We start from the raw sequence: 22,957 nt of genomic DNA on the forward strand, positions 1-22,957 counted from the left end.
GGTTTACAACATAATAAATGGAAAAAATCAATGCCTCACATATGTATAAAATTTATTATTATAATAAATGAAAAGGAAAAGGAAAATAGAAGGTTTCTTTTTTTAAAAAATATGAGTTCAATGATGACTTCAATGCTGAAGTAGGGCATGGCTGATCGTTGGCACCCTTGGCATTTACATTCCTGTTCAGTAAACTGTGACACTTGCAATTTACATGGATAAAAGTGCATGCAAAAATAGTACCATACACCTTTTATATCTTAACTATAAATACCCCAAACAAGTTTGCGAAACATATATTTAAGACATCTGGGGGGCTTGATACATTTCTTTTTCATTCCCAGCCTTTGCATTGCATAAAATATAGTAGTGTACAGAGATCTGAAATTATACTTTTCTTGAACCTGTCCTATAGTTACATAAATAATAGTTTTTGGAGGAGTTTTCTGAGTTCCATATTCCGTAATGAATGCCTGTACTCCTATGGTCTTAGCTTGTCACAAGGATAATATTTGTGTGATTGCAATGCCATATTAAATAATTCATGCAAACAGTGTTCCTGCTGGCTGTCACTATATTAACACCCCATTCATTCCTAGCGTTGTTCTGACAATGTATTAACATGGAGTTTGCCAGCAGGAGCCTAATCTATTGCTTCAAGTCCTCCTTGTTGCCTTCACAAATCTCCCCCTCTCATTACACAATATGGTTCATTGTACAGAAAAATGATTCGGCAAGGCGGCACATATATCACTATAGAAATCACTCCATTGGTGGCAGGGCCAAATACAGTATGCAATTTGTAAGCTTCGACAACTATGGAAGCAAACCGGAGCTCAAATTGAAACATACAATGAAAAAGCATAGCTTCGGGACAAATGAGAGCCAGCGGGTTAGTCTGCAAATCCTACATTTGGATATGTGCTCAGTTGGACAATCCACATGCTTATGGGCCTATGTATATGATAGCCATGTTTAAATATTTGAAAGGATGGCACACTGATAAGAAGACAAGCTTGTTTTTGTATGTTTTAAAGCTGGGGTCCCCAAACTAAGGCCCGGGGGCCGGATGTGGCCCTCCAAGGTCATTGACCTGGCCCCTGTCCTAAACTTTAAACTTAGGGTTGACCTAAGTCTACCTGGTCTTTCGAGGTCTTTTTGCTTACCTGTGGTCTTATGAGCTCGTCTAAATGATCTTTGAAGGTCTCTTTGCTTAGCTACGGCCTTATGAGACAGTCTAGATGGCTTTTGGAGATCACATTCCTTACCTATGGTCCTATGAGACTGTCTAGATGGCCTTTGAGGGTCCCTTTCCTTACCTATGGTTTTATGAGATTGTCTAGATGGCATTTGGGGGGCCCTTTCCTTCTCTATGGTCTTATGAAACCATCTAGATGCTCTTTGAGGGCCCCTTTCCTTATCTATGGTCTTCTGATGGCCTTATGAGATCATCTAGATGGCCTTTGAGGGTCTCTTTCCTTACCAATGGTCTTATGAGACCATCTACATGGTCTTTGGAGGTCTCTTTGCTTACCTATGGTCTTAGGAGATTGTCTAGATCAGGGGTCCCCAAACTAAGGTCCATGGGCCGGATGTGGGCCTCCAAGGTCATTGACCTGGCCTCTGTCCTAAACTTTAGACTTTGGGTTGACCTAAGTCTGCAATGACTTGAAGGCACACAACAACAACAATCCTAATTTTGGACTATTTCATCCTAGTCCGGCCCCCTAACAGTCTGTGGGACTGTGAATCAGCCCTATACTTAAAAAGTTTGAGGTCCCCTGTTCTAAAGACTAGGGACTTTATCCCATTCAGGAGCGGATGGAATCATCTTCTGTCAGAGACAGAACGCCAGTGAGTAAAGCAAAACTCAGTTTATTGAGATTACAAAACTAAAAATGCCCGTAGGAGACAAAAAACAGGGCAAACACTTGACTTCAGTGTGATAGGTAACAAAAAACAACTCAGATTGAGCTTAAACAACTCAAAGGGAAAAAACCGGGTTAAACAGAAGTATAATCCGGATTAAATCAAAAGTGCTTACTTCAGCCTGGCAAACAATGCAAACAAAGGAGGATCAACAGGAGTCAGAATGTAAACAACAGACTGGTAGCAGATTCCTCTCTGCTACTCAGAAACAGCAGGAGACTAAACCAGGCTTGTTTATTCCTCCCTGCAGTGAAGGAAAACGTGGTCGTAGTCAGGATTCAATTTAAGGTTCAACAGCCAACGATATCCAGGTCCAGGCTCAGCAGTCAGGGAAATGGCAGTCAGCAGGGTCCCAATCCGGTCCAGAGATCAATAGCCAAACGTAGCCGTCTAGGAATCCAAAGGTCTCACCGATAAGCAGCAGAAGGGATAATCCAGAATCGAAGTCAGTCAGTCCAGCGTCAATTCAGTGTGAGTAGGTATTGCCCGTCAAAAAGACGACGGAGGTCCAAGCTATTGAGATTAAACACAAGTTGCACAGAGAAAAACCCCGCACAGTTCCTCCCGCCATCGATGCCCAGTGTCCTTGGTAAACTTACGTATCCAGTAACGAATCACACCCGTCTTCAGGAAGTTCCCCAACAAAAGCCCAAGCGTCCGTCCAGATTACCTTGCCCAACGCAATTAGACATTGATCCCAAACCCCAATTTATCCCAGTTCAAGCTCATCATCGCTGTCAGCTGCCATCCCAATTCCAGGCGCCCCAAACTCATCATCCTCATCAGAGCTAAAGCACCTTTGACTACGCCCCACAGCATCCCCAGCTGTGGATCCCGCTCCATCCCTCCAGCCAGTCCATGGGTCTGATCCTGCAACCCGCCACTCACCTCCCATGCTTTCATTGCCTGTTTCCCCAACACCCAAATCCTCCCTCACACGAGTCCATTCCATGTCATCCTCCTCCGAGCTGGCCATCTCTTCCTCCAAACCCTCAGAAAAACCCTCAAATGAGTCCTCATCTGTCGGGTCTGTAAACAAATCCCGGAGCCGTTTTCTTTCACGCTCCTCGAAAGAGTCTGACTCTCAAGGAGTCTTATGCCCCCTTCTTCTATTATCGGAGCCTGAAGGCTCAACCATAACATCTTCTTTGCTTGTCGTTTCATGGGTTCTGTTATTTCATGGGAACGAGAGACAGGGACTTCTCAGTGGTGGCCCCTCAACTGTGGAGATTATGAGGGTTGAATGAAAAGTAATGCCTCCACCTTCGTAACTCCTCAACAGATGGCAGTCCTGGTATGCAGCAGGTACTGGCTTGTTCAGTAGACTCTCCTCTACAGTTCCATTTGGTGGGAAGCCTTAGCATTGAATGGTTGTGTTGTTAAAGTGCAAAGTATGGAACCCTGCGCAGACAGGGAAGCCTTAGCATTAAACAGTTGTGTTGTTAAAATGCGAAGTATGGAACCCTGCACAGAGGGTCGGTCAATGCGACTTAAGCAACATGCAGTCACTGAATTCTTGACAGCAGAAGGTGTCATCCCAAAGGAAATCCATCAGAGAATGCAAGCTGTTTATGGTGATTGTGTTGATGTGAGTCCTGTGTGTCGTTGGGCGAGTAAGTTTAAAGATGCTGAGTTGGGAACATCTGACTTGCGTGACAAACAAAGAGTTGGACATCCTGTGACAACAGCCACCGAGTTTCACAAGCAAAAAATTGACAGATCATTCAGGACGATTGTCGTATCACTAAGAGAGAAATTTCAAGAGAAATCAGCATTTCACAAGAACGTGTGGGTCACATTATCGCTTTGCTTGACTATCGGAAGATCTGTGCACGATGGGTCCTGTGAGACGTCGGTTGCGGAAACTGAGTGTTGACTTCTTCCGTGACGGCTTCAGAAAACTTGTTCATCATTGGAAGAAATGTATCCAATTGTCTGGTGATTGTGTGGAAGAGTGAATAGTGGTAGTTAAAGAGCACATTCTAAGGATTATTTCTGCGTTTGATTTATTAAAATATTCCCATCCAAACCCAAGTAACGAAGGTGGAGGCATTACTTTTCATTCAACCCTTGTAGATCCTGACCTTCCCTCCTGACCTTCTGCAAAAAAGTGAAGACATGCTCTTTGACCAAGCTTTCGGAAATCTGGTGCAATCATTAGATACAAAAGATGTGTAATTGACTAATGGAACAGCCCCGGATTACTCCTAATGGATCACGTGATTTACCCTGCTCTATGGACTTAACCCAATGTGCCCATCACCACCGGGACCACCTGTACTGTATTATTATTATTATTATTATTATTATTATTATTATTATTATTATTATTATTATTATTTTATTATGACACAGCAAACAAGATAGATATGCTGGATTTCGTATCCCAAAATCACAAGTCGAACACTTCCCAAGTGTCTAGGACTGTGTGATGTATATTCAGATGATGCGTGCAGATCCCAGCAGGGTGGCCTTTTGCAGCTGGCAGATCATAATTTTGTCAATGTCTATTGTTTCCAAATGCCGGCTGAGATCTTTTGGCACGGCACCCAATGTGCCCATCACCACCGGGACCACCTGCACTGGTTTCTGCCAGAGTCTTGGAAGTTCGATCTTGAGGTCCTGATAGCGGCTGAGTTTTTCCTGTTGTTTTTCGTCAATGCGACTGTCACCTGGGATGGCGACATCAATGATCCAAACCTTTTTCTTTTCCACAACTGTGATGTCTGGTGTGTTATAGCTAAATACTACAGGTGCAGTTGGAGCTTCCTTGCTCTGGAAATTTTCCATAGAGAGACTTGCTTTCTAGTATAGATTTATAAGCAGTGCTAGGGCAGGAGGGAAAAAAAGTGTTCATTGAGGACTCTATTTTTAGAAGGAACAAGAAAAGATTTTATTCAGAGATGTGAAATGCACAGAGAACAGATTCCCTCTTCTTTTCCTTCCACCCACCATTGTTTTCTTTACTCTATCCAGATGCTGCTCTGCAGAGTGCACAATGAAAAGATTAGTTCAGGCATTAATAAAACCCATTGGCAATGCCAGCGCCTGAAAGCGTTCGAGATGAGATAATTTTTAATAGATTCGCCCTGCTAAAATAAAAAGGAAGGATTGGCTTCCTCCCTACCAACCTTTAACAGGACTGAAGACAGGAGACCCTACCCAGGAAGGCAAATTGTAGAAGTACAAGAATAGCAAAAGGTCTTATAAGACATAAACTCCAACTAGAGCATTGCCAGCATGTCGTTGTCCGGGCTTTTTTTTATGATATCCGGAAAAGGAGACCCCGCCATTCAGCTGCTTTTACTGGTCTCTGCTGCTCCAAAGGTTTCATTATAACCAGATGAAATGTCAATTATCATTCTATTATTATTGTAGTATATTATTATATTATTGCTATTATATTATTATTATATTATTCATTATTCATGACTACATTGAAACTACAATATATATATATATATGTATATATATATATATATATACACACACAGTAGAGTCTCACTTATCCAACACTCGCTTATCCAACGTTCTGGATTATCCAACGCATTTTTGTAGTCAATGTTTTCAATATATCATGATATTTTGGTGCTAAATTTGTAAATACAGTAATTACTACATAGCATTAATGTGTAATGAACTATTTTTTCTGTCAAATTGGTTGTATAACATGATGTTTTGGTGCTTAATTTGTAAAATCATAACCTATTTTGATATTTAATAGGCTTTTTCTTAATCTCTCCTTATTATCCAACATATTTGCTTATCCAACGTTCTGCCGGCCCGTTTATGTTGGATAAATGAGACTCTACTGTTTATGGGTAATGAAATTTCGGCCTAGGACAAAACAACAGAACTGCACATCCCAGAAACACTAAACTTACCATCACAACCCCTCATCCATGCCTCTACGTTCATACAACAAAAAGAAAAGAAAAATAAAGTCCTAATTAGAGGGAGAGAAATAATTGTTTTTATCCAATTGCTGCCAGTTAGAAAGATAAACTCTGCCCACTTGGTCTCCTAACAACCCACTCAGCCCAGGGGACAGGCAGAGTTAGGCCTCACTTAGGCCTCTTCCACACTGCCTATAAAATACAGATTATCTGATTTTAACTGGATTATATGGCAGTGTAGACTCCAGGCCCTTCCACACAGCTATATAACACATTTATAATTGACTTAATGTCAGGGGAAAACCTTTAGCCTTGACCTTAACTACCACCAATTCCTCAATGCTTTATTTCCCATACCACCAGACTTCGCCACAGCAACACATTGCTGGGCACAGTTAGTAAGACTTATAAAGGACTTAATCATAGGATCATAAAGGCTCTATAGGCTACTTATTGAGTCCGGCCTTCAGCTCAGTGCAAGATCTCCAACTACAGCATTGCCAGCATGTCGTTGTCTGGGCTTTTTTTGATAATATCCTACCATTCAGCTCCATTGCTGGACTGCTCTTAATGGTCTCTGCCACTCCAGAGGTTTCATTATAAATAGATCTAATAGTTCTGAAATGTCCGTATGATGTCGTGGAATTGGGCCAGTCCCACTCGCTCGGCTCCAAAGAGAAGCAAAGGCAAGCCCCATCCGAAACAATCTTGCGAGGAAAACCTAATGATGGGCTCATCTTAGGTCACCGCAAGTTAAAATTAAGATAAGAGCAGGTGCTAATACATTTTAATTGAATGATTTTGACTGAACATGAGAAGGAATGTCTTGAGGACTGGGCTGTGGCACAGCTGGTTAGTAGCTAGCTGCAATAAATCATGAGTTCGCAGCCAACCCGGGTCAGGGTAAGCTCCTTACCATAAATAGTCCAGCTTGCTGTTGACCTATGCAGCTGAAAGACAGTTGCATCTGTCAAGTAGGAATTTAGGTACCGCTTATGCAGGAAGGCTAATTTAACTAATTTACGATGCCATAAAAAATCTCCAGCAGTATGCGGAAGAGGACTATTACATTAATTTTACTCTATTTATTATTATTATTATTATTATTATTATTATTATTATTATTACATTTATTATTACACTCTGACATTATTATTATTGCATTTATTAGTTTACTCTGTTTATTATTACTTGCATTATTTTCCTGTATTAATTATTATTATTATTATTACATGTATTATTTTACTCTATTATTATTAAAAGGATACATAAGCACATTTACATTGAAGAAGATGAGAATAATGATTTGATCAGAGTTGGACAGTCTTATCTTAAATTTGAACTTTATGTAAATATTCAAAAACATTTAACCTACTGATGCCTCAATTCATGTAATTTTATTGGTATCTATTTTTATTTCTGAAATTTACCACCCTTGGCTTATATGTTTTCCCAGTTTTTTTGTGTTAAAATTAGGTGTCTCGGCTTATATTCGGGTCGGCTTATATTGAATATATACGGTAAATGCCATAAGCAGCACTCCCACGATCTACTGAATGAGTGAACTGGTTTTTAAAAGACATAAGATTAATTTGGCAAGACTTGTTTTGGTTCCTATCACTGCATTGTCATCTAGATACTTGCTGACAGACTCTTGTATGATCTTGTATGATATTTTTTCCCTATACTGGGTTCAATCTGTAGTTCCTTGGATCTTCCTTTTCGCTCTTTTGGAAGGATTGCTCATCTTCAGTCCTTTGGCACCTCATCCATTTTCCAGCATTTCCCAAAAATGATGGCAAGCGGCTCCGCAAGTACGTCAGCAAGTTCCTTCCATACTCTGGGACGCAGTTCATTTGGCCCTGTAGATTTGAACTCATTTAGGTTAACTAGGCAATTCCTGACTAACTCTTTATAAATCTTGATTTGCAATCCAGATCTCCTGCCAAAGTCTCTGCTAATGCATGGAAGGGGCATTTGTGAGCTACAGCATATGCATAATGTGGCTCAGAATGGCATAGTATGAAATATAGCCATAAATCCTTTTGCTTTTTTGATGGTTTTGCTTTATGTGGGAGGAATATTTCTGCCTCTCCAAATCTGTGTGCAATGGCTATGCTAATCCAGGCTGGTAGACATTGGAGACCAACAATACTCAGAGGGCCGCAAGTTGCTTCTGACTGCAACATTTATATTTATCTTCTCCAAAGTTTTTTTTCTCCCACCAAACTATTTTGTCATATCAAAATAGGGCCGGGCTGTGGCGCAGCTGGCTAGTAACCAGCTGCTATAAATCACTACTGACCGAGAGGTCATGAGTTCGAAGCCCGGGTTGGGTTAAGCCTCCGACCATTAATAGCCCCGGCTTGCTGTTGACCTATGCAGCCCCGAAAGACAGTTGCACCTCTCAATTAGGGAAATTTATGCAGGAGGCTAATTTACAACACCATAAAACTGCCAGCAAAACACGAGGAAAGGAATGCGGAAGTACAGCCACTACTGGACGGTAAAGCAAGAGCTCCCCCTGTGGCCAGAATCGTGAAGCTGGAAAAATGTTAAAAATGCCTCTGAGTCTGTCTAATGTATGTTGTTTGTCTGTTGGCATTGAATGTTTGCCATATATGTGTTCATTGTAATCCGCCCTGAGTCCCCTTCAGGGTGAGAAGGGCGGAATATAAATACTGTAAATAAATAAATAAATAAATAATTCCCGTGCCAAAAAAGGCGAGAATTGGGCTTCTGCTTCATGTCGAATGCCTTACTGTAACAATAACATCACTACCATCAGTGAGTACTCGAGGATGAGTGTGTACCCTTTGGGGAGCTTCAATTAATGTGGGTTTGGATTAATTCACTGCGCATTTTTTTCCTGGAGTCAAACTTCCACTTTGATTAGTTCAGCTAGTTTGATTAGTTCATTTAAAACTGATCTAATCAAAGCCAAGTTTGACTTCAATTAAAATGTAAACCGAATGACATGTACCAAGTTGCTGTAAAACTCCCACCGGCTTCGGAAACCTACCCCTTACATGGTTCTCATTTAAAGCCATTGTTGATTAAAAATGTAGGGCTCAAAGCATTAATTGGATCAAAGCATTAATCAAAGTATTAATCAATAGATTAATCAAGCAATTACTTTTATACTCAAAAGTTTGGATTTTAATGGGGAAAGCAGCCCATTAAATGCCAATGATGTACTTTTCGTCCAGATCATTGTGGTCCAATCCACAGCCCGCGGGCCATATGCGGCCCACCAATTCATTTTTGTCGGCCCTTGCCCTTCTTACTCCAAAAATTATTTTAATTTTATATTTGAAAAAAATTGTTTGTCCTTCTTTAAGTTTTTAAGAAACATTTTCTTTCTGGAATGTATCTGGCCCGCCGGTAACTAAAGGTTGGACTACACTGGTCCAGGTAAAGGACACAGAGATGTGTGAATCTGACTCTTCCTGTTACATGTCAGTTTTGTATGTACTTAGCCCACAGCTCACATTCCACTGAATATTTAGGGAGAGAGCACGATTTGTATTTCCTTTTTATATGCTGCAATCCTTACCACACATTCCCATTTTCTGTTCTCTTAAAGAGTTAATTGCCTCTTCAATAATCCTCTAAGATGAATTTATTTTAAGAAGTTGGTGGGCCCCGGTACAGTTTCATAAATAAAAAAACCAAACAAGGGTTTTTCTAGATCTAAAGTTGGTGTCACACCCTGTTCTGACATTGAGCAGGATGAGCTGGTGGAAGTATCAGCGAATGAGCTTGAAGCTATCAACTTTCAGCGGGGACCTACCTTGGAGCCTTTGCAAGTTCCAATGGCATAAACTGAAGCTAGCTGCTCCCTATAAGTTCAAGATGAAATACTAACAATGATAGACAGATGCCAGCAAAGGAAGAGCTCAGGAGGTTGCAATGTTTTTATGAGAAACACTGCTTGATCACGAAGCAGCTGAGAAGTTGAACCTGGAGATATAAATCAAGCAGTTACACAACATTGCTCAGACCTGAATCTGGCAAGTAGTGTGACGGCGTGAGTGGCACCATTTATATGTCGAACTGTAAGTTGCAAGATTTGAATTGTTGTATCATGCCTGATTTTGCCTTTACCCTGTAAATGTAGTTGGATTAATTGGTTATTTATAGCTGTCAATCAATGTTGTTTGCACCAGTTATATTGCTCCCTCAGCTCAATTGTTTGACTCCACCCTTTCCTGGAGTGGGTCAGTGTTTCCTTTTTCATTCAACCATCAAACTTTCTATCAGATGGATGTGTGAGAGAGACTTGGCTCTAAAAGCCCTTGATTTAGTTACCTCTCAGCACCAATTCTGAAGTTCTTACCCTTGAGACTTATGCTTCATGTTCATGGCCAACCTGGACAACGTTGAGGAGTCTCAAGCACCTTCAGATCAGTTCTTTGACACCAGAGGAAAACTCTGTCTTCAAACATAGACCATTTGGACTGAGGCTGAGGATTGCTCCGGCATTCACAGCCATTGAGAAAGAGGGACCTGGAAAAGCTTCTCAGCTGCAGAGCTCCTTGTACTTAAGACAACCAAAGACTGTAATGTATATTTTCCTTTACCCCTTTGAAACTTCCAGCTTATTGGGATAACCTTTTGTGAACAATAAAACCAGTTTTGAGTTATCTACAGTGTTTTGGCCCTTGGGAGTTCCAGTTTCCCTAAAGGAGGGCAAGAAGCAATCCCCTGGGGAAAGATGTCACGTCCATGCCTCTTTTGCTAAGAGTTATAGCCCCAGGCGCGACGGCACAAGTAGACTTTCAATAGGAGTGACCACTATAAAACATAATCGCTGGGCCTGCATGCCACACACACACACTCTCTTTCCAAGGCAAGGAGGCATGGAGCACCACATGCTCACAAAAGCAGAGGAGGAGTTGATGATTGGCTCCCGCTTGCTTTCGTGTCAAGCTAATTTTTGTAGGAGGAGGTGCTCCCAAAAGTAACGAAAGAACAAAAGAATGGATGAAACAAAGGAAAACCGATTCTGTGCACAACTCTAATGTCTATCTGTATATCCTATAATTTTTAAAAGGGTACACATTTAAGATGCCTATGAAAAATGTATGAATATATTGATGCATATCTTTTAGAAGATACATGTGTATGAGATGTAATTGTGGACTTTCTTGTACCGCATCCAGAAAGCTAAACTTTTAAGATCAAATGTTCTTTGGCACTGACTGAAATGAAACAAAATGCTGCAGAACCTGAAATGCTTTTTCAGACTTGTTTTCGATTAAAAAAAACTATCATACAATACAAACTTGAGGAAGCAACAGTAAATGTCACTGAAAGCTAAAAAAGAACTAATTGCTTTAACCAGTCAAAAATGTGTCTCGTTTTATTAATAAAGGAAACACAGTTTGTAGGGTAGGATGGGGAATATCATTCTTCAAGGGCACACCAGACTTCCTTCCAGAATAAGTGTCCTTGAATAAGGAGGTTTCTGCCAAAATAATGGCAGGCTTATCAATGGTGGGTTAAACTGCTGAAATGCTGAACTTGCTGATTGAAAGGCTGGCGGTTTGAATCCGGGGAGCAGAGTGAGCTCCCGTTGTTGGCCCCAGCTTCTTCCAACCTAGCAGTTTGAAAACATGCAAATGTGAGTAGATCAATAGGTACTGCTCCAGTGGGTTGGTAATGGCACTCCATGCAGTCATGCCAGTGGCAATATAACCTTGGAGGTGTCTACGGACAATGCCTGTATATATCTGCATAATTCATGCATGAATCTGTTTTTATTTGAGTGTTATATTGTTATTCTTATTGTGTTTGCTTTATATTTTAACTTTTTTATAACTTGTTTTCTTTTGGGCTTGGCCCCATGTTAGCTGCCCCAAGTCCCTTCGGGAAGATGGTGGCGGGTTAGAAAAATGAATTATTATTATCATTATTATTATTATTATACAGTAGAGTCTCACTTATCCAAGCTAAACGGGCCGGCAGAACCTTGGATAATTGAATATGTTGGATAATAAGGAGAGATTAAGGAAAAGCCTATTAAACATCAAATTAGGTTATGATTTTACAAATTAAGCACCAAAACATCATGTTATACAACAAATTTGTTGGGAAAAGGAGTTCAATACGCAGTAATGTTATGTAGTAATTACTGTATTTACGAATTTAGCACCAAAATATCATGATATATTGAAAACATTGACTACAAAAATGCTTTGGATAATCCAGAACCTTGGATAAGCGAGGCTTGGATAGTTGTGCATCTGTTTGTAGTCTGTCTGTGCAATTTTCTTACAGCAGCTGAGGATATGATCCATGGTTTCGTCGGTTTCCTTGCACAGTCTGCATTTTGGGTCATCAGCTGATTTATTATTATTAATTATTATTATTATTATTACTGCTGGCTCTTTGGCTTAGAAATGGAGATGAGCACCACCTCCCAGAGTCGAACACAATTGGACTTAATGTCAGAGGAAATCCTTTATCTTTACCTATCAATCAAATAAATCATATCTCAAGATTTTTTTCTATCAAAAATAGCTGTATAGGCAAAGATGTAATGATTATCTTGATACATAACTTTATCTTGATACAGCCTAAGACCTGGAAACATATTGAAGCAGCCATGTTGCGTATTAGAGCAAATTAAACTAACTTTGAACAAACTATATAAAAAAATTAGGGAGAGCTTAAAAGACAAATGATTGTGAACTAGATAAAAAAATATGCCAATTTGATTCTTTCAAAGGGAATTAATTTGCAAGTGGGATTGTGTTCATCTAAAGGCCTCCCCCCTCCCCTCTTTTCGTTTCTTGTCTTTTTCAACAAATTAATATTATAAAAGTTCCAGGCTGCAAGAAGTCTTATTCAGAGCGATTTTGTGTTTGCTAAATGGGATGTGACAGGGATCTGCTGCACAGCTATGCTACAGAAAATAATTAGTCGAGAAGTAACTTGATAATTTCACCACGGTGAAGAATGAATAGAAATCAACCTTTGCTTTAATTATGTGCAAAGGAGAAGTATAATTACCTGCTCATGATAGTAATCAGAGAAAATGATAATGCTGAATCCCTATCTTATCTGGTCCAGAACAAACTAGCTTGTTTAATCTTTTCACCTCCGCTGGCTCAGAGATTTTAAAAAAATGGTAAGTGAATCTCCTATTGACTGCAGAATATCCTTTGTCCAATAGATCTAAAAAGAAAGTACATCTGACTTAAAACACACGTGACTTACAGAGCTAAATAGAGCTAAAATCTCCAATAGTATCCATGCCTTTTCTTCCTGCCTCTAAAATTGCAGCACACATGATGTAAACAATATTTGGTAATTGTCACTTGATTTTGATACTGTTTCTGTTCTGCTGCTGCAGAACCAGTTTGGACAAGTTTTCAGTGCTGACTGAGTACTGCTGGTGATGAGAGCAGAGTGTACTCAGAGGCCTTGCTATTTTGAGGCCTGTTTGCTGCTGAGAAAAGAGGGAGAAGAACCAGGACTGTATTCTTCTCTGAAGCAGTTTTGTGGACTAAGAAAGAACTATTTATGACTGTGGACTTCTCTAAGTGATCAGAGGGACCATCATAAATACTACTTTTTTATCTCTTGGAATTAGTAAAGTTCCTGCATTTTTGTTCTGCAAATCTGCGTGGCATGTTATTGTTCTGTGGGTAACTCTGGCACACGTAAGAGCTTCCATTTATCATCATCAATCTGCTACAACCTTGGATTCCCCTGTTACCGCTCCTGAACAACCACAAAACTCTACAAATCTCCTGGACATTGCTGGGCACATTTGGTAATTTCAACAAAGGAGTATACATTGTTATGGTTTGCAAAGGCACTGTGCTGTGTGTGCTAACTGGAAAATGAAGTGCATGAAGCCGATTGGCTAAGCCTGCAAAGACCTGTGGATTGATTTGATACTGTTTGTGTTCTGCTGCTGCTGAACCTGTTTGGGTGAGTTTTCAGTGCTGACTGAGTACTGCTGGTGATGAGAGCAAAGTGTTCTCAGAGAGGCCTTGCTATTTTGAGACCTATTTGCTGCTGAGAAAAGAGGGAGAAGAACCAGGACTGTATTCTTCTCTGAAGCAGATTTGTGGACTGAGAAAGGACTATTTATGATTGTGGACTTCTGTAAGGAATCAGAGGGACCATCATAAATACTACTTTTTTATCTCTTGGAATTAGTAAAGTTCCTGCATTTTTGTTCTGCAAATCTGAGTGCCATGTTATTGTTTTGCAGGTGACTCTGGCACACGTAAGAGCTTCCATTTATCATCATCAATCCGCTACAACCTTGGATTCCCCTGTTACCACTCCTGGACCACCACAAAACTCTACAGTCGGCGTCACAGTGGATGAAGAAGCAGCTGCTCCCCCTGTGGATGGAATCGAGCATACCCTCAGGAAGCTGGAAGCTGGAGAAGGTTAAATTGCCTCTGTGTCTGTCTCTGTCTCTGTGTCTATGTTCATATGGCATTGAATGTTTCCCTTGTATGTGTACATTGTGATCTGCCCTGAGTCCCTTTCAGGGTGAGAAAGAAGGGCGGAATATAAATACTGTAAAATAAATAAATAGGTTTTTAACCGACAGCTCTCACTACATTCCTTTTTATTATATTCTAAAAATGCTTCTGCTGTTCTTTTCACACTGTTGAATGGATGGAAGAAATGTAACCTATATTCCGCTGTCTGTTTCTAATGTCCATCTCGTCCCATTTCTATAGAGAGATTTTAAAATATACACACCAATAATTTCATCCCAACTGGGAAATGGGCTTCATAGTTAATAAATAATGAATTTAGGTGGGACAGGGGACGGACCAGTCTCAATAGACTTCTTGAATGCTCTTTCATCTCAGTGCAGCCTGGCCCAAATCCCTGTCTTGGGAGGTGCCACCTCTCTCCCTTCGCATCCCAAGCCTCCCGCCAAGAAGGCAAAATGATTAATCAACGCAATGTCTTTTTATTGCCGGCGTAATTAGTTATGTCATAAAAGATCAGCCTGCTTCTCAGGCTAATTCCCTGAACCTCATCTTCAAATTTCTCATCAACATTCTATTAATCCCATGTATCATTTAGTTCCTCTATCCACTGCCAGCTCTCAGCAGTATTAGGCTGCATACTGGCTTATTTTCGTGATTTTCTTCTTATGTCGATGTCAATGGGACATTCTTGGAGGCTGCATCAGTTCACCTGGGAGGATATGAAAAGGAAATGATCTCCATATTGAGAGGATGCAAGGCAAACAAGGAATCATATACATTGGTAGGCCCCATCATCTTATCCCAGGTATAATTTTTGCAAATCTCATAGATCCCTTAATCCTTTGATACGTTGCCTCTTGTTTCACTTACACTTACATTTCACTTACATTTACTATCATATACATTTAATGGTTTGGTTTTGAAAATCATGATCCTTTTGGAGCTATTCTTGTATCCAAATACAAGAATATTTGGAGTGCTTAGCGTGTTGGATTGGAGTTTGGGAGGTCCAAGTTCAAATCCACATTGAGCCATGAAACTGAGTCAGTGGTTTTAGGCTAGTCCAGTGGTTCTCAACTTGTGGGTCCCCAGATGTTTTGCCAAAACAGTAGACGATAGATCCCAAAGAACAAAGGCCCAAAGGTTTCAAAGATCCAGGAACAGGAAACTTCTCTTAGGCATGATGCAGGAACATCCACTCAGATGAAGAGAGAATTTGCTTTGACAAAAATCTATCTCCAAACACACACTTTTAAAAGCAACCCAGAAATGCATTTCTCTTTCCTGCGGAGGCCTCTCTCTTCCCTGCCAATCTTACACTCCTACAAGGCTGAACTCCCTTCCATAATAACCGGTCTGCCCTAGATAATGATGGCTCCCCTTCAAGGTCTTCGTTATCTTGCACCTGAACCAGGGCTGAAGACACCGGGGCTTGAGACATCTCTTGCTCATTAATTCCCATGGGAATGTCATCCTGGCTGTTATCTATGGCTGGCTGGGTCAACAGTTCATTCTGCTCAAGCTGCATTTCTCGGGCCTCTGAATCAGCTTGTATCACTCCCATTCCCATGCCATCATCCTGAAATGCATCCTGCATCCCATCATCTGGGTCTTGTATCTGAAACCCAAAATCCCTTTCTTCATCCTCACTTTGGCTATGCTGTGACTGAGTCACAACACAGTGGTTCTCAACCTGTGAGTCCCCAAGTGTTTTGCCTACAACTCCCAGAAATCCCAGCCAGTTTACCAGCTGTTAGGATTTCTGGGAATGGAAGGCCAAAACATCTGGGGACCCACAGGTTGAGAACCACTACTTTAGACCTCAGTAGAGGTGGATGCATGTATGTTTTTGGACTTCAATGTTAACAGTATGGTTTAGACCAGTGGTTCTCAACCTGTGGGTCTCCAAGTGTTTTGCCCAACTCCCAGAAATCCCAGCCAGTTTACCAGCTGTTAGGATTTCTCAGAGTTGAAGGCCAAACATTTAGGGACCCACAGGTTGAGAACCATTACTTTAGACCTCAGTAGAGGTGGATGCATGGATGCTTTTAGACTTCAATGTTAACAGTATGCTTTAGACCAGTAGTTCTCAACCTGTGGGTCCCCAGGTGTTTCGCCTACAACTCCCAGTCATCCCAGCCAGTTTACCAGCTGTTAGGATTTCTAGGAATTGAAGGCCAAAACATCTGGGGACCCACAGGTTGAGAACCACTACTTTAGACCTCAGTAGAGGTGGATGCGTGTATGCTTTTAGACTTCAATGTTAACAGTATGCTTTAGACCAGTGGTTCTCAACCTGTGGGTCCCCAGGTGTTTTGCCTACAACTCCCAGAAATCCCAGCCAGTTTACCAGATGTTAGGATTTCTGGGAGTTGAAGGCCAAAACATCTGGGGACCCACAGGTTGAGAACCACTACTTTAGACCTCAGTAGAGGTGGATGCGTGTATGCTTTTAGACTTCAATGTTAACAGTATGATTTAGACCAGTGGTTCTCAACCTGTGGGTCCCCAGGTGTTTTGCTTACAACTCCCAGTAATCCCAGCCAGTTTACCAGCCGTTAGGATGAAGGCCAAACATCAGGGGACCCACAGGTTGAGAACCACTACTTTAGACCTCAGTAGAGGTGGATGCATGTATGCTTTTGGACTTCACTGTTAACAGTATGATTTAGACCAGTGGTTCTCAACCTGTGGGTCCACAAGTGTTTTGCCTACAATTCCCAGAAATCTCAGCCAGTTTACCAGATGTTGATAACCACTACTTTAGACCTCAGTAGAGGTGGATGCATGTATGCTTTTGGACTTCAATGTTAACAGTATAATTTAGACCAGTGGTTTTCAACCTGTGGGTCCACAAGTGTTTTGCCTACAACTCCCAGAAATCTCAGCCAGTTTACCAGATGTTAGGATTTCTGGGAATTGAAGGCCAAAACATCTGGGGACACACAGGTTGAGAACCACTGCTTTAGACCTCAGTGGAGGTGGATGCATGTATGCTTTTGGACTTCAATGTTAACAGTATGATTTAGACCAGTGGTTTTCAACCTGTGGGTCCCCAGGTGTTTTGCTTACAACTCCCAGTAATCCCAGCCAGTTTACCAGCCGTTAGGATGAAGGCCAAACATCAGGGGACCCACAGGTTGAGAACCACTACTTTAGACCTCAGTAGAGGTGGATGCATGTATGCTTTTGGACTTCACTGTTAACAGTATGATTTAGACCAGTGGTTCTCAACCTGTGGGTCCACAAGTGTTTTGCCTACAACTCGCAGAAATCCCAGCCAGTTTACCAGCTGTTATCACGATATATTGAAAACATTGACTACAAAAATGGCTTGGATAATCCAGAAACTTGGATAAGCGAGGCTTGGATAAGTGAGACTCTACTGTACATAAATAAATCATTCGACAAGACTTTTTCTTATGAGGATTATAGATGATTCCAAAAAAAAGTAAAATTCAAGTCAGCCCAAATTGACCTTCACATGGAAAGCAAGACCTTGACATCTTTTCTAACTGTCTAACAAAAGCAGCCATCGTAACCGTTCAAGTCGTATGCTCTGCCTGCAAAACGTATAGATTCCTCAGGCCTGCGTACAGTCGGCGAGACAAGTTATCAGTGGCATGATCAGCTTGTAATGCAAATGCATTAAAATGAGTTGCTGTGTAATTGTGGCTGCCTCTGACAGATTTACCTTGAAGTTACTATGTTGCCGCTGCTAAAATAACACGGGTTATTTCATGATAATTATGTAAGCCGGAGTTGCAGTTGTGCACAATTCTTCGGTGATAACAAAGACAGGCATTGTGCCAAGAGAAGAGATTCAAGCCGGCAAAACAAACACCAAATGCAGCAAAATGCAGGGAAAAAATAGAATGCTTTAGGGGTCTAAGATTCAAAAAAGCAGCACAGATGGACACAATGCGAGTAAACAAACACTAAGTGTCTATTCCTAATGAGATGTCTATGATGCTCTGCCCCAAGAGTTATCTGCATGCAGCACCATCTCCCAGTCTCGCTTCCCATTTGGATTTCATCTCATTGCAAAAGCTCTTTGACTCTGGGCACTTCGGTAAGTTTTACATTTGTGATGCCAGAATTGCAGGCTTTCTCTATGGTGCTGCTCATTCGGTTCAGGCATAAAGGAGAAATGTGTTCAGGTCCATGGATTTTGCATGAACATACCAGATTCGCATCTGCCAAACTGCAAAAAAAGAATCAGAATACACCAACATACATACCAAAAATTTCAATTTTTCAAGATTTTGCACACACAAAAAATAGCAAAAAAGTATACATCGTGGGAAAGTTTCTGCAAACATGCGTATAATGTGAAAAATGGACCTAAAGTTGCACCATAAAAGGTAAAAGTAAAGTTTTTCCCCTGACATTAAGTCCAGTCGTGTCCGACTCTGTGAGTTGGTGCTCATCTCTATTTCTATGCCAAAGAGCCGGTATTGTCCATAGACGTCTCCAAGGTCATGTGGCCACGAGCTTGACTGCATGGATCACCGTTACCTCCCTCTGGAGCAGTACCTATTGATCTACTCACATTTATTATTATTTATTTATTAGCGACATTTATATCCTGCCCTTCTCACCCCGAAGGGGACTCAGGGCGGCTTACAAGTTATATATACTGTATATACTCGAGTATAAGCCGACCCGAATATAAGCCAAGGCACCTAATTTTGCCACAAAAAACTGGGAAAACATTGACTCAAATATAAGCCGAGAGCGGTAAATCTCAGAAATAAAAATAGATAATAATAAAATTACATTTTTGAATATGTACATAAAACTGTAATGTAAGATAACAGTATCCAACTCTGATTAAATCATTATTCTCAACTTCTTCAATGTAAACGTGCTAATGTATCCTTTTAATAATAATACAAATAATAATAAGAGTAAAATAATAAATGTAATAATTGAGTAAATTAATAAATGTAATAACAATAATAATTAGAGTAAAATAATAAATGCAATAATAATAATAATAATAATAATAATAATAATAATAATAATAATAATAATAATAATAATGGAATGAAATAATAAATGCAATAATAATAATAATAAGTAGCATAAAATAATAAATGTAATAAATATAATAATAAATTTAATAATAAATTTAATAATGCTAATAATAATAGAGGAAAATAATAAATGTACCATATATACTCAAGTATAAGCCAACCCGAATATAAGCTAACCAGGACCCTCACCCAAGTATAAGCCGAGGGGGGCTTTTTCATTCTAAAAAAGGGCTGAAAAACCCAGCTTATACTCGAGTATATACGGTACATACAATATACTATATTATTAGTACAGCACAATATAAGCACTATATAAGCATTATATATTATGATATTGTATTATACGACTATATTGAAATATTTTAGTAATATTACATGTAATATAAATATACAATTATAATAGTGTATTATTATTATTATTACATTGTATTACATGATAATATTATTATCAATATTATATGTGTATACCATAATTTGTGCCCTTGGTGGCTCAGTGTGTTAAAGCGCTGAGCTACTGAACTTGCGGACCAAAAGGTCCCAGGTTCAAATCCTCTGTTAGCCCCAGCTCCTGCCAACCTAGCAGTTCGAAAACATGCCAATGTGAGTAGATCAATAGGTACCGCTCCGGCGGGAAAGTAACAGTGCTCCATTCAGTCATGCTAATGGCCACATGACCTTGGAGGTGTCTATGGACAACGTCGGCTCTTCGGCTTAGAAATTGAGATGAGCACCAAGCCCCAGAGTTGGACACGACTGGACTTAACGTCAGGGGAAACCTTTACCTTTTTTATACATTACACTAGCTTTGCCCAGCCACGCGTTGCTGTGGCTTATGGGAATCCTTTGTTAGCCAGGTGGAATAGCAGTGAATAGCCTTGCATTCTGAAAGCCTGGCCGTTTTTTGGAGTAACTGGAGCTTTTTGTTGTATGAACGTAGAGGCATGGATGAGGGGTTGTGCTGCCAAGTTTAGTGTATCTGGGATGTGTCGTTTTGTTGTTTTCTCCTAGGCCGAAATTTCATTACCCTTTTATATATATAGATATTACAATGTTAGTATAGTATAATATGAATATTATATATTACCATATTGTTAAAATTGGCATTTTTTCGAACTTTTTTTTTTTCGTGTCAGGAGTAACCGGAGTTGCTTCTGGAGTGAGAGAATTGGCAGTCTGCAAGGATGTTGCCCAGGGGACGACCGATGTTTTTGATGTTTTACCATCCTTGTGGGAGGCTTCTCTCATGTCCCCGCATGGAGCTGGAGCTGATAGAGGGAGCTCATCCGCGCTCTCCCCAGGTGGGATTCGAACTTGGAAGCTTTCAGGTCAGCAACCCAACCTTCGAGTCGCAAGGCTTTTATCCCCTAGGCCATCGCAGGCTCCTGTTTTCGAACTGCTAGGTTGGCAGAAGCTGGGGCTAACAGCAGGAGCTCACCCTGCTCCCCACATTCGAACTGCCAACCTTTTGGTCAGCAAGCTCTACAGCTCAGCGGTTCAATCCGCTGCACCATCGGGAGCTGCTAAGTTGGGAAATAATTGCAAAAAGTGTGTAATTTGGAAGAATATGTCATGTCTGTGTTTATGAACACTGATGCCTCTCTGGATCCAATCTTCTGTGCACAGAGTCAATCAAATATAACAACTACTTGGAAGTTCTTTGATACTTCCAGTGCATCTGTGCTCCCTTGTTACCGATTTTGCCGGCTCGAAATCCCCCTGACATTTGCGAGGAAATGTCACTCCATTTTATACCCAGTGATTGCTGTTGCATTGAGGTGATCATTATGTGTTTTCTTGTCTTTCGCCGTGAAGACGGGGAAGTCACCCAGCCTCGGCCCGTGCCGCACTCTCAGACAAAGTTTGTCATGCAAAGCTGCCCTTTGATAAATTTGTATGCCGAGTCTTCTATGATCGTATGCCTTTTACAATTCCTGTTAACAAGTGCCCATGCTGTTCCTTTTGCATTTCTTTTTGACAGCACAGGTATCTTACTCTAAAACTGCAAGACAAAGCACCCCAGGGAAGTTTGCGATGACGAAATCTCACATAAAGGGGAAATCAGCTTTCCAAACACAATGCAAAAGTGTGACTTTCTTGGTATGCGCACACACACACATTGAAATTCTTCTGAGTCCTATCTACACTACCATATAATGCAATGTAATGGCATTGACCTGCATAAAAGGAGTATACGGTGCCATATAATGCAGTTCAATGCTATTAAACGGTATTATGAAACTGCATTATATGGCAGTGTGGATGGGACCTTATGACTTTGCTTTGCAAAATTGAAATTCTTCAGGCGATTGTATTGGCTTCTATTAAACCATTGACTGTAGGATTTGAAAATCCCAGCCTGAAATGATAGCAAACTACTTGTGGTTAGTGTGGGCAACACTAAGGTTGAGAAACCAATGACCTGACTCACAAATGACACAATGAAGACTTTGCAAAACACTGTCAAAATACAAAATCATATACTGTATTTACTCAAGTATAAGCCTAGTTTTTCAGCCCTTTTTTAAGACTGAAAAAGCCCCCCTCGGCTTATACTTGAGTGAGGGTCCTGGTTGGCTTATATTTGGGTCAATTTATACTCAAGAATATACGGTACATTTATTATTTTTCTCTATTATTGTTGCTACTATTACATTAATTTTACTCTATTATTATTATTATTATTATTATTATTATTATTATTATTATTATTATTATTATTATTATTATTACACAGCAAACAAGATAGATATGCTGGATTTCGTATCACAAAATCACAAGTCGAACACTTCCCAAGTGTCTAGGACTGTGTGGTGTATTTTTGGATGATGCGTGCAGATCCCAGTAGGGTGGCCTTTTGCAGTTGGCAGATCGTAATTTTGTCAATGTCTATTGTTTCCAAATGCTGGCTGAGATCTTTTGGCATGGCACCCAGTGTGCCCATCACCACTGGGACCACCTGCACTGGTTTCTGCCAGAGTCTTTGAAGTTCAATCTTGAGGTCCTGATAGCGGCTGAGTTTTTCCTGTTGTTTTTCGTCAATGCGACTGTCACCTGGGATAGCGACATCAATGATCCAAACCTTTTTCTTTTCCACAACTGTGATGTCTGGTGTGTTATGTTCCAGAACTTTGTCAGTCTGGATTCGGAAATCCCACAGTATCTTTGCGTGCTCATTCTCCAATACTTTTGCAGGTTTGTGATCCCACCAGTTCTTTACTGCTGGGAGGTGGTACTTGAGGCATTATTATTATTATTATTATTATTATTATTATTATTATTATTATTACATTTATTATTTCACTCTGATCTTATTATTATTATTGCATTTATTATTTTACTCTATTATTATTACTTGTATTATTTTTCTGTATTTATTATTATTATTATTATTACATGTATTATTTTACTCTATTATTATTTAAATGATACATAAGCACATTGACATTGAAGAAGATGAGAGTAATGTTTTGATCGGAATTGGACAGTCTTGTCTTAAACTTGAGCTTTATGTAAATGTTCAAAAACAATTAACCTACTGATGCCTCAATTAATGTAATTTTATTGGCATCTATTTTTATTTCTGAAATTTACCACCCTCGGCTTATACTGGAGTCAATGT

Source organism: Anolis carolinensis, unplaced genomic scaffold, assembly GCF_035594765.1.
Source record: "Anolis carolinensis isolate JA03-04 unplaced genomic scaffold, rAnoCar3.1.pri scaffold_12, whole genome shotgun sequence".
NCBI lineage: Eukaryota > Metazoa > Chordata > Lepidosauria > Squamata > Dactyloidae > Anolis > Anolis carolinensis.